At 41.3% G+C, this 12,056-nt stretch overlaps 1 long non-coding RNA gene across 1 annotated transcript; it reads left to right on the top strand.

Moving 5' to 3' along the window:
* The first annotated feature begins 664 nt into the window (after nt 1–664).
* Nucleotides 665–8,745, top strand: LOC112666036 (uncharacterized). The gene is made up of 4 exons (XR_003140679.3): nt 665–894; nt 1,225–1,452; nt 1,563–1,656; nt 6,653–8,745. It is a non-coding gene; the product is annotated as an uncharacterized LOC112666036 (long non-coding RNA).
* The last annotated feature ends 3,311 nt before the right edge of the window (nt 8,746–12,056 follow it).

Below are 12,056 nucleotides of genomic sequence, written 5' to 3'. Positions count from 1 at the left end.
CTAAAGGGCATAGGCACAAGAGCCTTCTAGAAATGAAGACCTTACGACAAGCATCCTATCCACTGTGTCTTATCAGAGATGTGAGATTTGTTAGCCCAAAGTACACACTTTCCTCTTAAAATCTGCAAAGCAATGACTCTGAGAAGTTGCTAGTTAAGAGGATGGAAAATGAGTGGGATTACAGGAAGTCATGAGCTCTAGAATCAGACAACTGAGGTCTGACTCCCAGCTCTGCCACTCACTCACCAGCTGTGACTTCGGGCAAGTTGCCTTCTCTTCCTACGCCTCAGTTTCCAGAGCTGGAAAGTTGGGATAATAATACTCACAGGACTGTTTGTAAGGACTAAAGAAAGAACACATGAACTTCATTCATGTGGGGCACAGATTGATCAATAAATAATAGCTTCTATTTTTTCCTGAGTTAATCAACTAGGGTGTTGGAGCGCTTGCCTAGTGAACACTACCCAGGTGCTCCCAGGAAAGAGAAGGTGAGGAAGAGAGAAGGAGGAGGTGGAGGAGGACAAGGAGCTACAATCAGTTCTCAAGTAAATTCTAAAATCTACCTGGTGAGGCAAACACATGCACATGTGGAATGATTTAATATTTCCATAGTAACACGCCAAGATGCATCACAAGCAGAGTTCTACAGAACGCATAAGCCATTTGGAGAAAGTAAATGTTTAAAATGATATTGCTAGAGACAGGAGAACTAAAGGAGTCACTAGACAAAGTCAGGACTGTATAAACTTAAAAAAAATTAGTCTCATTCTTTAGCAGGATATTGACAAGAGCTGCTGTCATATGGAAACTATTTTTTTTTTAAACACCTGGCAGGACTAATTTGGGGGATTAATTTCTTTTTTCATGCGGATTCAACACACAACAAACTACAAGGTGTGTCTGAGATGCAAGCCTGGTCAGAGATTAGATCACATAAGATAAATTACCGTAATTCCCCTATTATTTCTGATTACGGTTTGAATAGGACTTTGGGTCACAAGCCACCATTTGCAAAGAACCCAAAGAAAATTTCGTAAAGTTCACAGCATCTCTGAAGGCTGTTTTGATACTTTTTCTCAGAAAGGCAACCCTTCAAAAATATTGAATAAAATCTTATTACTTTCATAAAATTCCTTCATTAGCTTATTAAAATTTTTTTTAATTAAAGTCTTTTTCCGTTTGCTTATTTTGTGATTAAATGTGACGATTTTCCTGGTTCCACAGACCAGCCTGGCTGCGTGCGACCATGAGACAGACTTGTAGCTCCTGAGAAGATGGAAATAGGAGAGTTCAGGGAACGAGCACGGTAGACGTGATTGCTCTGGTCACTGTCTGAACCTGTGGAGGAGACCATCAGTCTTCCCCGGAGACCAGAGCACAGGAGACCTCACACTATGGCTGCTTCTCCATTTGATTCCATCTACTAGATGGGATGATGCATAGCTATTTCAGGTAAGTTTTTCAGATTAGTGGTTTAGAGTCATTGTTTTAGTTTTATTAAGGAAAATGTTAAATGTTCTAAAAATAAAGCAGTTATTTTCATTACCTCTTCTTTCTCTTAGTATTTTGAGGTCCTATATGCAGCTTCTATCTCCTCCTTTATCAGGGAACTGCCTATAGCATCACCTGGATATTCAGCAGGCACTGCTAACTTAGGTAAGCTCTCCTGGCACATATTGATGAAGAATCTGTTGGGTGGTAAACTGGCAGAAACACGGTCCCTGACCTCAAAGAGCGGAGTTTTAAAAGGGCAGACTCAGGGTGCCTGGGTGGCTCAGAGGTTGAACGTCTGCCTTTGGCTTAGGTCATGATCCTGGGGTCCTGGGATCGAGTCCCACATCGGGCTCCCTACGGGGAGCCTGCTTCTCCCTCTGCCTGTGTCTCTGCCTCTCTCTCTGTGTCTCTCATAAATAAATAAATAAAATCTTTAAAAAGAAGAAAAAATAAATAAAAGAGAGACTCAAAATATGTCATTTCAAAACAATAGGGTAGCTACCAAGTCAGAATTATCCCCAGGGTGCCATGGGAAGCGTGGAAGAGGGAACCTGCTTTTGGAAGGAGAAAAAGTGGAGGAGACAGTGTCTAAACTTAGTCCTGAATTGCACATACTTTGAGTGCAATTGAGCTCTATGAGCCTTAGTTTCCTCATTTGTGCAATGGTTATAGTAATAATCATCTACCTTTAGGTCAATGTGGGAATAGGAAAGTTAACATACGCACATAATTAATTTGACCAATGCAATGCCCAACATATAGAATTTATATGAGCCGAGTTGTACACTGAGTGGAAGCTGCAGTTTGAACTACATGGTGACAGTCTTGTGTCTGTGCTCTGAATCACAGTGCTATCCTGTGAAGGTTGGGAGAGATGACAAAGCGTGTGCAGGAAGAGGGAAGAGTGTTGCAAAGGTATAGATAGGTGAAATGGTACAGATAATGAAGGAGACACCAAAAGTCCTGACTTACTAGAGTGTATGTAAGGTCCAAGGCAGAGGGTGTCAGGAGATGAGGCTGGAGCATCAGCAGAGCCTGGGACACAGAAAGACCCATAGCCATTCTAAGGAGCTTGATCTGCATCATCCGAGCAATAAGTTTCTTTCTTTCTTTCTTTCTTTCTTTCTTTCTTTCTTTCTTTCTTTCTTCTTTCTTTCTTCTTTCTTTCTTTCTTTCTTCCTTTCTTTCTTTCTTTCTTTCTTTCTTTCTTCCTTTCTTTCTTTCTTTTTTTTTTTTTTGATTTTATTTACTTATTCATGAGAGGTGCAGAGAGAGAGAGAGAGAGAGAGAGAGAGGCAGAGACACCGGCAGAGGGAGGAGCAGGCTCCATGCAGGGAGCCCGATGTAGGACTCGATCCCAGGACCCCTGAGCCAAAGGCAGATGCTCAACCACTGAACCACCCAGGCATCCCTGAGCAATGGGTTTCAAGCAGAGGGTGCAGGTGGTGTGTGTCAGGGGAACAAGTAGAACTCGTTTTGAGACATCACTCTTGCCACTCTTGAGTGGCAACAGGATGAGGCTGCGGGCAGAGCAGCTGAAAGTAGCATGAGCTGTTGGACTACAGATAAACAGGAGCTAACACCACTGGAGAGCAGTGATAAGCTTTGAGAAACACAGAGGCTGACTGGCTGGGCCTGGAGGTGGCCTCTGGCGAGGCCTGCCCTGACATTCATGCTCTTGTGTAGCTTCCTCTTGCCCTGTACCAGAGGGGCCCATTGTGACCAATGGCGTATGGTAGAAATGGTGCTAGGTCACTCTTGCAATTAGGTTACAAAAGAGTATGCCTTGCATTCAAGCTCTTTCTCTCGGATCACTCGCTGTTGGAGAGGCCCGCATGGCAGGGGACTGAGGCCTCCAGCCAACAGCTGGAGAGCACCTGTGGTCTGCCAACAACAGGAGTGAGCTGGGAAGCAGCTCCTCCCTCCAGATCCAGCTGAGCCTTGAGGTGCCTGCACCTCCGGCTGGCAGTTTGACGGCTGCCCCCGACAGACTTTCTCTACTAAGTCCCGGCCTCATGCCTGACCCTCAGGAATTGCGTGCGATAATAAATAGTTGTTTTCTCATGCTGCCTAAATTTGAGTGTAATTCGTGATGCAACAGCAAGTTCAGTAACTCAAGGAATGGCAGGAAATGGCAGAGGTCTGTGATGATGTCCAGGTTCGGGTGGCTGAGTGGACAGGAGTGTCAGCAACTGAACCAGGCCCAGGGCCAATCTGAACTCGTAGCTTTACACTGATTGAAGTTGATCTTCATAAAGTACCATCTGCCACTGTCTTATTTATTTATTTATTTATTTATTTATTTATTTATTTATTCTTAATTTTTTAAATAAATTTATTTTTTATTGGTGTTCAATTTGCCAACATATAGAATAACATCAAGTGCTCATCCCATCAAGTTGCCACTGTCTTTTTCAAATGAAGTCTAAGCTCCTGAAGCTTGTGTTCAAATCTCCCCATTCTTTCCCCGATTCATCGGCTCACCTCCTTCCCCTCACATCCCCAGCCTTTACCCTGCATCTCATCCCTCCTGCTACGACTGGCCAAACCTTTGCTCCTACTGTTTCTGCCTCCTGCAAAGCTTTCTACTTTTTTTTTTTTTTAAAGATTTTATTTATTTATTTTTTATTTATTGTTTTATTTATTTATTTATTTTTTTTTAATTTATTTTTTATTGGTGTTCAATTTACTAACATACAGAATAACCCCCAGTGCCCGTCACCCATTCACTCCCACCCCCCGCCCTCCTCCCCTTCTACCACCCCTAGTTCGTTTCCCAGAGTTAGCAGTCTTTACGTTCTGTCTCCCTTTCTGATATTTCCCACACATTTCTTCTCCCAGCTTTCTACTTTTGGTCAGGCTTTCGGCTCTCTGTCCATAGCCTGTTTTGACACTTACTTCTTTCCTGAAAACTTTTTGTATCTAAGTAACTAAATATGACTTGGCTTTCCTTTGAGGTCCTCACAGGACATTTATATCTTTTTGGTGGCACTTGGATTACTTGCGTATGAGTGTTCTTGCCTTTTCTCTTACTGGACCTTGAACTTTTCTTGGTTGGGGCTATGTCTTACTCATCTTTGCCTGGCACATGGAAGAGTGCCCAATAAATGTTTGATGAGCAAATGAATTTGCTTTCTTGGCTAAGCCTCCCTAAACTGGTCAGCTTCCCATGATTTGCTATGCTCTTTCTTAATCTCTTTGGTCAAAATTTTATCATCCAGCTACATAAATAAACTACATGAATAAAATAAGCAAATGAATATAATCTACTGTATTTGCATCAAAGTCGGTGTCACTGTGATCTATGTCAAATAGAAAGAAAAATAAAAACCAATTTAATACTTAGTGGTCTGGAAAAATCAAATCTGTTGATACACATGGATAAAAAGTTTTTAGCAACCCAAATCTACCATTTGCAGACCACTTCCTATGTTCCTGGCTGTACAACTCTCATAAATGCTATCTTTAATTCTCACAAGAAATCTAAGATCCTGGAACTATCATCAATTTCCGTTTTAGGAATTGAGAACTTACAGTGTAAACAAGTTGAGTTTCTTGCCTAACGTTGCAGCAGTAGCAGAGGAGTAGTTGGAACTTGAACTAGAATCTATACTACCATTAAATGCTCCTTCCATACTACCATTGCTGTAGGGTGGCCTTAGTTTTGTACATGTTTCCTTGGGGAGGGGTGGGTGCTTGTGATTTATTTTTTAAGAGCATTTGCCTCGAACAAAGACAACTACCCATGCAAGAAGAGGTGGGTTTATATCATTTTGTGCTTACTGGGAATGCAAGAGCACTCTTCCCGACAGGTGTGGCACGCCATTTCCACATGTCCAACCTGGTGTGTTTTTCCCAACACTAACAATCTACTCCTTTTTACTTCTGCCTCTCATACACCCTTTCTCAAAGAGCACCCTGGTTGATCGTCAGCCTAGTGCAAACGCATCTAGAAATACCCAATGTTAGGATACTTGAAGTCATTCTGTTTTCCTTTCTGTTGAGAGGCCAGAATGTCGATGTGGTGGAGGGGATAGAGGTGAGCAACGTTCTGGCCCCCATCTGTACCAGCACCAAGTTGTTAAATCCAGTACAGCCTCCAATTTGTAACCTTTCTAATGGTGCCTTTTTCATCACTATACTTTCTAGCTCAGTGGCTGGCAGAGAGCTCAGGAATTTGAACTGAACCTCAGAGTTCTGGGCATGTGCTGTTCATTAGAACATTCTGCAGAGATGAAATGTTCCTTATTTATGCCGTCACAGGTGGTTCTTGAGCACTTCAAAGCTGGTTTGTGTATCTAAGGAACTGATTTTTAAGTTTTATTTAATTCAAATTAATTTAAATTTAAATAGCCACATATGGCTGGTGGCAAGGTATTAGCACATTTCTTGGCTGCAACCTATTTATCTTAGAGAGTTATGGTGAGGAATAAATGAAGTGCTAGAAATAAAAGGCAGCATCATGATATAAAATCAGATGGCTTGGTGTAAATACCAGCTCCATCCCCCGTTATCTCTGTGACCTGTGTAGTGTGTTTACTTAGCCTCCCTGAGCCTCAGTCTCTTCATCTGAAAAATGGGTTTCACAATAACTCTCTCTCACAGAGGAGTCAGTTGGATTAAATAAGACAACAGAATACAAACTGTTTAGCATGCCACTTGGCACATAGTAAGCCCTCAACAAATGATAACGTTTTTTATAAATTGAGAGTGTTCTGAAAAGCATAGATAGGATTATTAGTAGGTAGTGATGTGGCCCATGATCACTCCACTGAGCTATGCCTTCTCTGGAGAGGATGTGGCCATGTTAGCCTCTTTCTCTTTGACAGCTCTCTTTTGCGGTCATGTATTAAAGAGCTCACAAAAATCTGGTGCTTCAGACGCATCCCTGAAACATTTCTCAGCTCATGGAACAAGTCTGGCTTCTCTGGGGTGAGCAGCACACTGTTCCTTTCCTGTCGTGGGGTTGTACTGAGATCTGCTCCTTAGGTCTCCTCTTGCCTGCCTCCTGACACTGGTTACTTCTCCTTGGAGACTTTGCAGTGGAGATGGGTTTTGTCTGGACAAGCTGAGGCTGGTCTGGCTGCCACAGCAGCAAACATCCTCGATTGTTTCTCTCATGCTGGCTGCTAATCCCCTTTTCTGTTTATCCCCTCAGGAGCCAAGGCTGTAGGTGTGTACCATGGGGCTTTGAGAGAGAAAAAGCAGACGTTCCCTAGATGTCATTGCCAAGGCACCAGCCATATTTGTGGTGTTATGGATATGGCCCCAAGATGGCACGAGCTTCCAGTTGTCAGAGACAGCCCACTGGCTCTCGTTACTGAAGCTGCCACCAGCATTTTACAGCTTCCTCCTGCCAGCCACTGGCCTGGGAAAGTTCAAATCAGTGGAAAGAAGCTGGAGCAAGTGAACTATTCAGAGAGCCTGGGAATACATCCCAGCCCTCTTTGCTCTATGGTCCCAACTTGGCCCTGTGGCCATTTTGCAGATCTATCCTGCAGGAGGTAAGCTGAGGAAGAGATGGACTGGCTCACAGACCTTGAATACTTTTTTTTAGCAAACAGTTGTTGAGGGCCAGGCACTGGTAAGTGCTGATGGGTGAAGAGAGAGCCTGAAAGCCAATCCTGTGGATCTTATTTATTGACTTGGTTCTTTATCATCTGCCCCTGCCAACAGAATGTAAGCACCCCAGGGGCAGGGATTTTGTCTAGTATGTTCCTTAATGTATCCTCAAATCATGGCACACTGACACTCCATGACAAATATGTGTTGAGTAAAGGAATGAAGGATTCTTTCCTAATTATTGAATATTGTACACAAAGCATGTATCCTGAAGGCCCTTGACTACAAATCTGCCTCCAGAAGAACCAGAAATATTGATGTAGGAAACACATTAATTCATTGATTCAATGATGCTCAGCAACTCCCTTCCTTCTTACTATCCTTCTCCTTCTCTCCTTTCCTTTCTTTTCTTTGCCCTGTCCTCCTCCTCTCCTTCCTCCCTTCTGTCATTCCTTCACCTGCTTACTTTTTCTTTCATCTAATAGTCACTGGGCACACGAGTAACAAGGCACTCTGAAGTGTACATGGATGAGACACAATCTTAAAGACATTTGTCTTTGCTCATCCAGTGTGTTTGAAAGAAACAGGGGCCTCTATACTGTGTGAAGGATGGAAGTTTATTGGTGCTTGAAGAATTTGTTGAAAGATGGGATTGAAACTAGAGATACAAGTTGAACGAGGCAGTTTATAGCAATGTCCTGAAAATCACCCAAGGGAAAAAAATGTAAGAAGGGAAGATATAATCTTACTGTGATATTTTTATGGTAAGAATATTTCCTGGACTAAGTCACAGGTTCAGAATACACAACACAAATCCATTCTATTGAAAAGCCAAACTAAATTCTTTTTGAACATGAAGATCTGATGTCAGCAGGTAATAATACAAGCCTTTTGGGGTCTAGGGTAGCCAACATAGAGTAGATTAGTCTAAAGCAGGGGTTAACAAATTATGGGCCACAGACCAAGTGTGGCTTACTATCTGTTTTTATATAAATAAGTTTCATTAGTAGGCAGTGATAAGTTTCATTGTTTCATGAATCACTTCTGGTTGTCTTCATACTGCAGCAGCAGAGTTGAGTAGTTGTGACAGAGACCATATGGCCTGCAAAGCCAAAAACACCTATTATCTGGCCTTATAGAGAAAGTTTGCTGACCTCTGGTCTAAAGGAAAGATGTTCTGATGCCAAATGAGATCCTTTAGAAAAGAAAACACTCCTCACATTCAGTTTGGTACATTTATGTTTATACACCTGCTTTCCCTATCAGTGAAAGGCAGCCAACTGTTCATATCATTACATCATCAGCCCCCAATATGTTATTGTTCCCTGTAACGCTTTCTGCAATATGGCCACTAAATTAATGATCTGAGATAATTTCCCGCAAACTAAATTGTTGAACGATCAAAGTATTTTCACTCTAGGTTTCCTATTGCGCTGCCCTTTTGCTCACTCATGCCAGAGCTGGATAAAACACTCATATCACCTCATGTTTATCTTGAGGCTTGACTTGGCATACAGCAGCCGTATAACTGACGATTTCTTCACCTGTGCTTGTTTTGTGGTTACTGGTCTCAAAATGCCCATAAACTTGATTAAACTTGTCCCTTCTATGCCTTCTCATTTTGCATGTGGATTGTTTATGATTTTGAGTTATGTAATTCTTGGTTTCTCAATAAAGTAATCAGCAGGTGGTATGCCTCTTTGTTTTCAAAGTTACCTCCCTGCGTAAAAAATTTGGAGCCAGGTGTCTCACTGAGTTCATCAGACCCCTGCGTCCAGACCTCCTAGGCCTTTCTTATAACCCAGCCCCAATCTTTAAGAATTGAAAATAAATATTTCCAAAGAAGGGCTGAAGCTTTTTGGCTATTCTCCCTTCTTTTACCACATTGCAGAAACTGAAAAATGAGATCCCCCCTTCACTGTTTTGGTGATAAAGCCTTGTTAGAAAGATAATTATTTAAACAGATGTTTCCAGATACACATTTAATATGAGCCTCACAATCCAGCAGAGTTCTCTTCATTCTTCTGCAAATGAGGGAACTGACACTCAGTTCCAGTAATTTACCCAAAGGGGCACAGCTTTTGAGATGCAAAGGCAAGAATCAAACCCAAGATTTTTCCACTCTGTTGTTCTTCCTCTCAACAAAAGTGTGAGAATGAAGACTACAGAGTTGTCTGTGATCAATATCTAGAGAGAGTTAATATCCTGTAGTCAGAGGTTTAGAGAATCCTACTAGAAATGGAAGTTGGTTTATATAATTTTAACAAGTGTGCAATGAACGATTACTTTTGTTGTCATTTCAATGAAAGTGGAAATGGTATTTGGAAGATGGTGGTGGAATAAATTAAATTTGATTTTCATTGGAGACTTACTGTAAAGGAAGAAGCCAAATCTGGATGATGGGTCAAAGTTAGCTTTAAGAACACAAATATTCTTTAAGTTAGAGAGAGTTTGGTAAAGCGCAATGGATCTCACTAAAAAGTCAGTGATAATTGCTCTATGAATATCAACTCTCTTCTGTCCATTGGCCCCTTATCTTTCCCTCTTCCTTTTCTTGCTTTCTTCTCTCATTCATTCACAAATTTGTTGAGTGCTGATCAAAAAACCAGGCTTTCAGTGAAATCTTGGAGATATAAGGACAATCTGACATAAATCTTGCTCTCTAGAGTCTGAAGTTTAGGGCTTTGATGTTGAAACCATTCTCCCCATTTTCCCACTGTTGTGGATGCAGAATTAGGGGGATAGTACTGAAATACAACCCAACGTATTTCGAGGGTCCAAAAACATTATGGTGTACATCAAGAAATTTGCCTTTACAGCGTGAAGTCTTATCCTAGGAATTGCCTACACAGACCTCTCTGTGCCTTCTCACTGCTCTCTTGTCTTCCCAGTCCCTAGAACCACAATTCCAAACTGACTTTCTTTTGATCCCTGAGGGTGTAGGCTAAGGGAGATACAGGGAATAGCTGGTTTATATCAGCTTCCCAAGCAACCCAAAGGCAGGGAGAAGATATACAAATATAATATTGCTATACTGAGTTAAATCCACATTCTCCTTTCTACAATTCATTCTCATTTCAAGATCCCAAAAAAGATTGGGTAAATGGAGAGGAGAAGATATCATAAACATCCTAGTTCCCATGAATAACTTGGAATACTTCATTGATCCATTTTTAAAAAAACCTTTAGAATACTTTCACTGCTTTAAAGAATTACATGTCTATAGAAAGTACAACATCAAGAGTGGATTCAATGTAAGCTGTGGATCTTGGGTGTCAGTGTAGGTTCATCAATTATAACAAATGTATTAACTCTGGAGCAGGATGTTCCTAGTGGGGGAAATTAAACATGTGCACACGTGTGTGTGTGTGTGTGTGTGTAGGGGAGTAGGTGGTATCTAGGAACACTTAGCTCAATTTGTTTTGAACTTCAAACTGCTCTAAAAAATAAAGTTCATTTAAAAAATCATGCACATTCATAGGCTTATTGGGAAAACTTGTCAAAACCCTAGAAAAGCATAGAAAGCAGCTAAAAATCACCCACCATCCCTCTGTCTTCAATGTGAGATGAGTAGGATCGATTTGGTGACCATCCTTCAGTGCATCTCTCAGACCATATCTATATGTTTACAAATTTCCATAGGAAATAAGGTTGGATGTGTATGTGTGTGTGTATGTATATGTATACTCATGTTTGATTCTATGCATTTTCATGTTAATATTCATGTGCGTAATTTTTAATGGCTGCATGGTATTGGGGATATGAATATGTCATAATTTATCTAGGAGGTCTCTTATTTGAGAATCACTTAGGATTTTTTCTTTTTTTAAAAATATTTTATTTATTTATTTGAGAGAGAGAGAAAGCATATGCATGTGCAAGAGCAGGGGGACAGGCAAAGGGTGAGGGAAGAGCAGACTCCCCGTAGAGCAGGGAGCCCCATGCAGGGCTCTATCCCAGGACCCCAGGATCATGACCTGAGCTGAAAGCAGATGCTTAACTGACTGAGCCACCTAGATGCCCCTAGGATTTATTTTTTCTCATATAAATAAGGCCTCTTACAGTATTCTTTGAATCTGTGTATCTTTCCAGTCCATACCACATCTTGGGGGAGATTATGAGTTAGGCTTAATATGACCTGTGTGAATTCATATATACCATGTGTACTTCTAGGCAGGGAACCTTGAATAATTCTAGACCTAACATTTCTATTAGAGAAATAGGGGAGCAGGTATGACTGTGAGATCACACACATAATGCCTATAGCTCAGACACTTAGGCTCTGGTAAATAATAGCTGCTAATAGGATCTTTGTTGTTTCTTTTGTTTTGGTCCATGTCCCTTTGCTAAGAAAGATCTGAGTATGTGGCACAGGATGGTCTGAACCACAGAAGATGCAAAGAGAATCACATTTCTATTCTTTAAAAGTGTCTGGCTCTGGCTGTAAATAGTTTTAGAAGCAAAGGGTCAGCTCTAGAATGCAATTCACTCAACCATCCTCTTTAGAGACATGGTGAAAGGACTATAAAACAGCATCATGTAGACCACATAGCCAGTGGCCACCAAAATAATGGTCAGACAGGTTTTCTTGTTTGTTGGGCTTCCATAAATATTACTCCCTGTCAGCCTATGACTCTGTCTTAGGGCTGAAGGTCAGTACCAGATTAGTCCTTAACAAAAGCCTCTGGTACTGTCTGCTTTATCTTCTTCAGTTGTAACACAGTTGTAAAAAACACAAAACAAAACAAAACCCCAAAGAAACAACCAACAAAAACAAACCCTAAAACAAAACCTTTAACACCTAGCTGTCTCTGCCTGAATCTGCCATACATTTTGTAAGATCATGTGAGGCTCCTGTTTATGCTGTGATTTTGAACATTGACTTCAGGAAAGAAAAAAAAAATTCTTGCTATTGGTCCAGGCTCCGATTTATGGCTCTGTTCTGAGTCCCGAAATGAGATGGAAGCAATGAGATTAGTTTGGGGCTGTGAAAAGCAAGT

The sequence above is a fragment of the Canis lupus genome, chromosome 20, assembly GCF_003254725.2.
Source record: "Canis lupus dingo isolate Sandy chromosome 20, ASM325472v2, whole genome shotgun sequence".
NCBI lineage: Eukaryota > Metazoa > Chordata > Mammalia > Carnivora > Canidae > Canis > Canis lupus.
The sequence above is the reverse complement of the archived record's forward strand: the minus strand, read 5'-3'. Positions and strand labels throughout refer to the sequence as shown.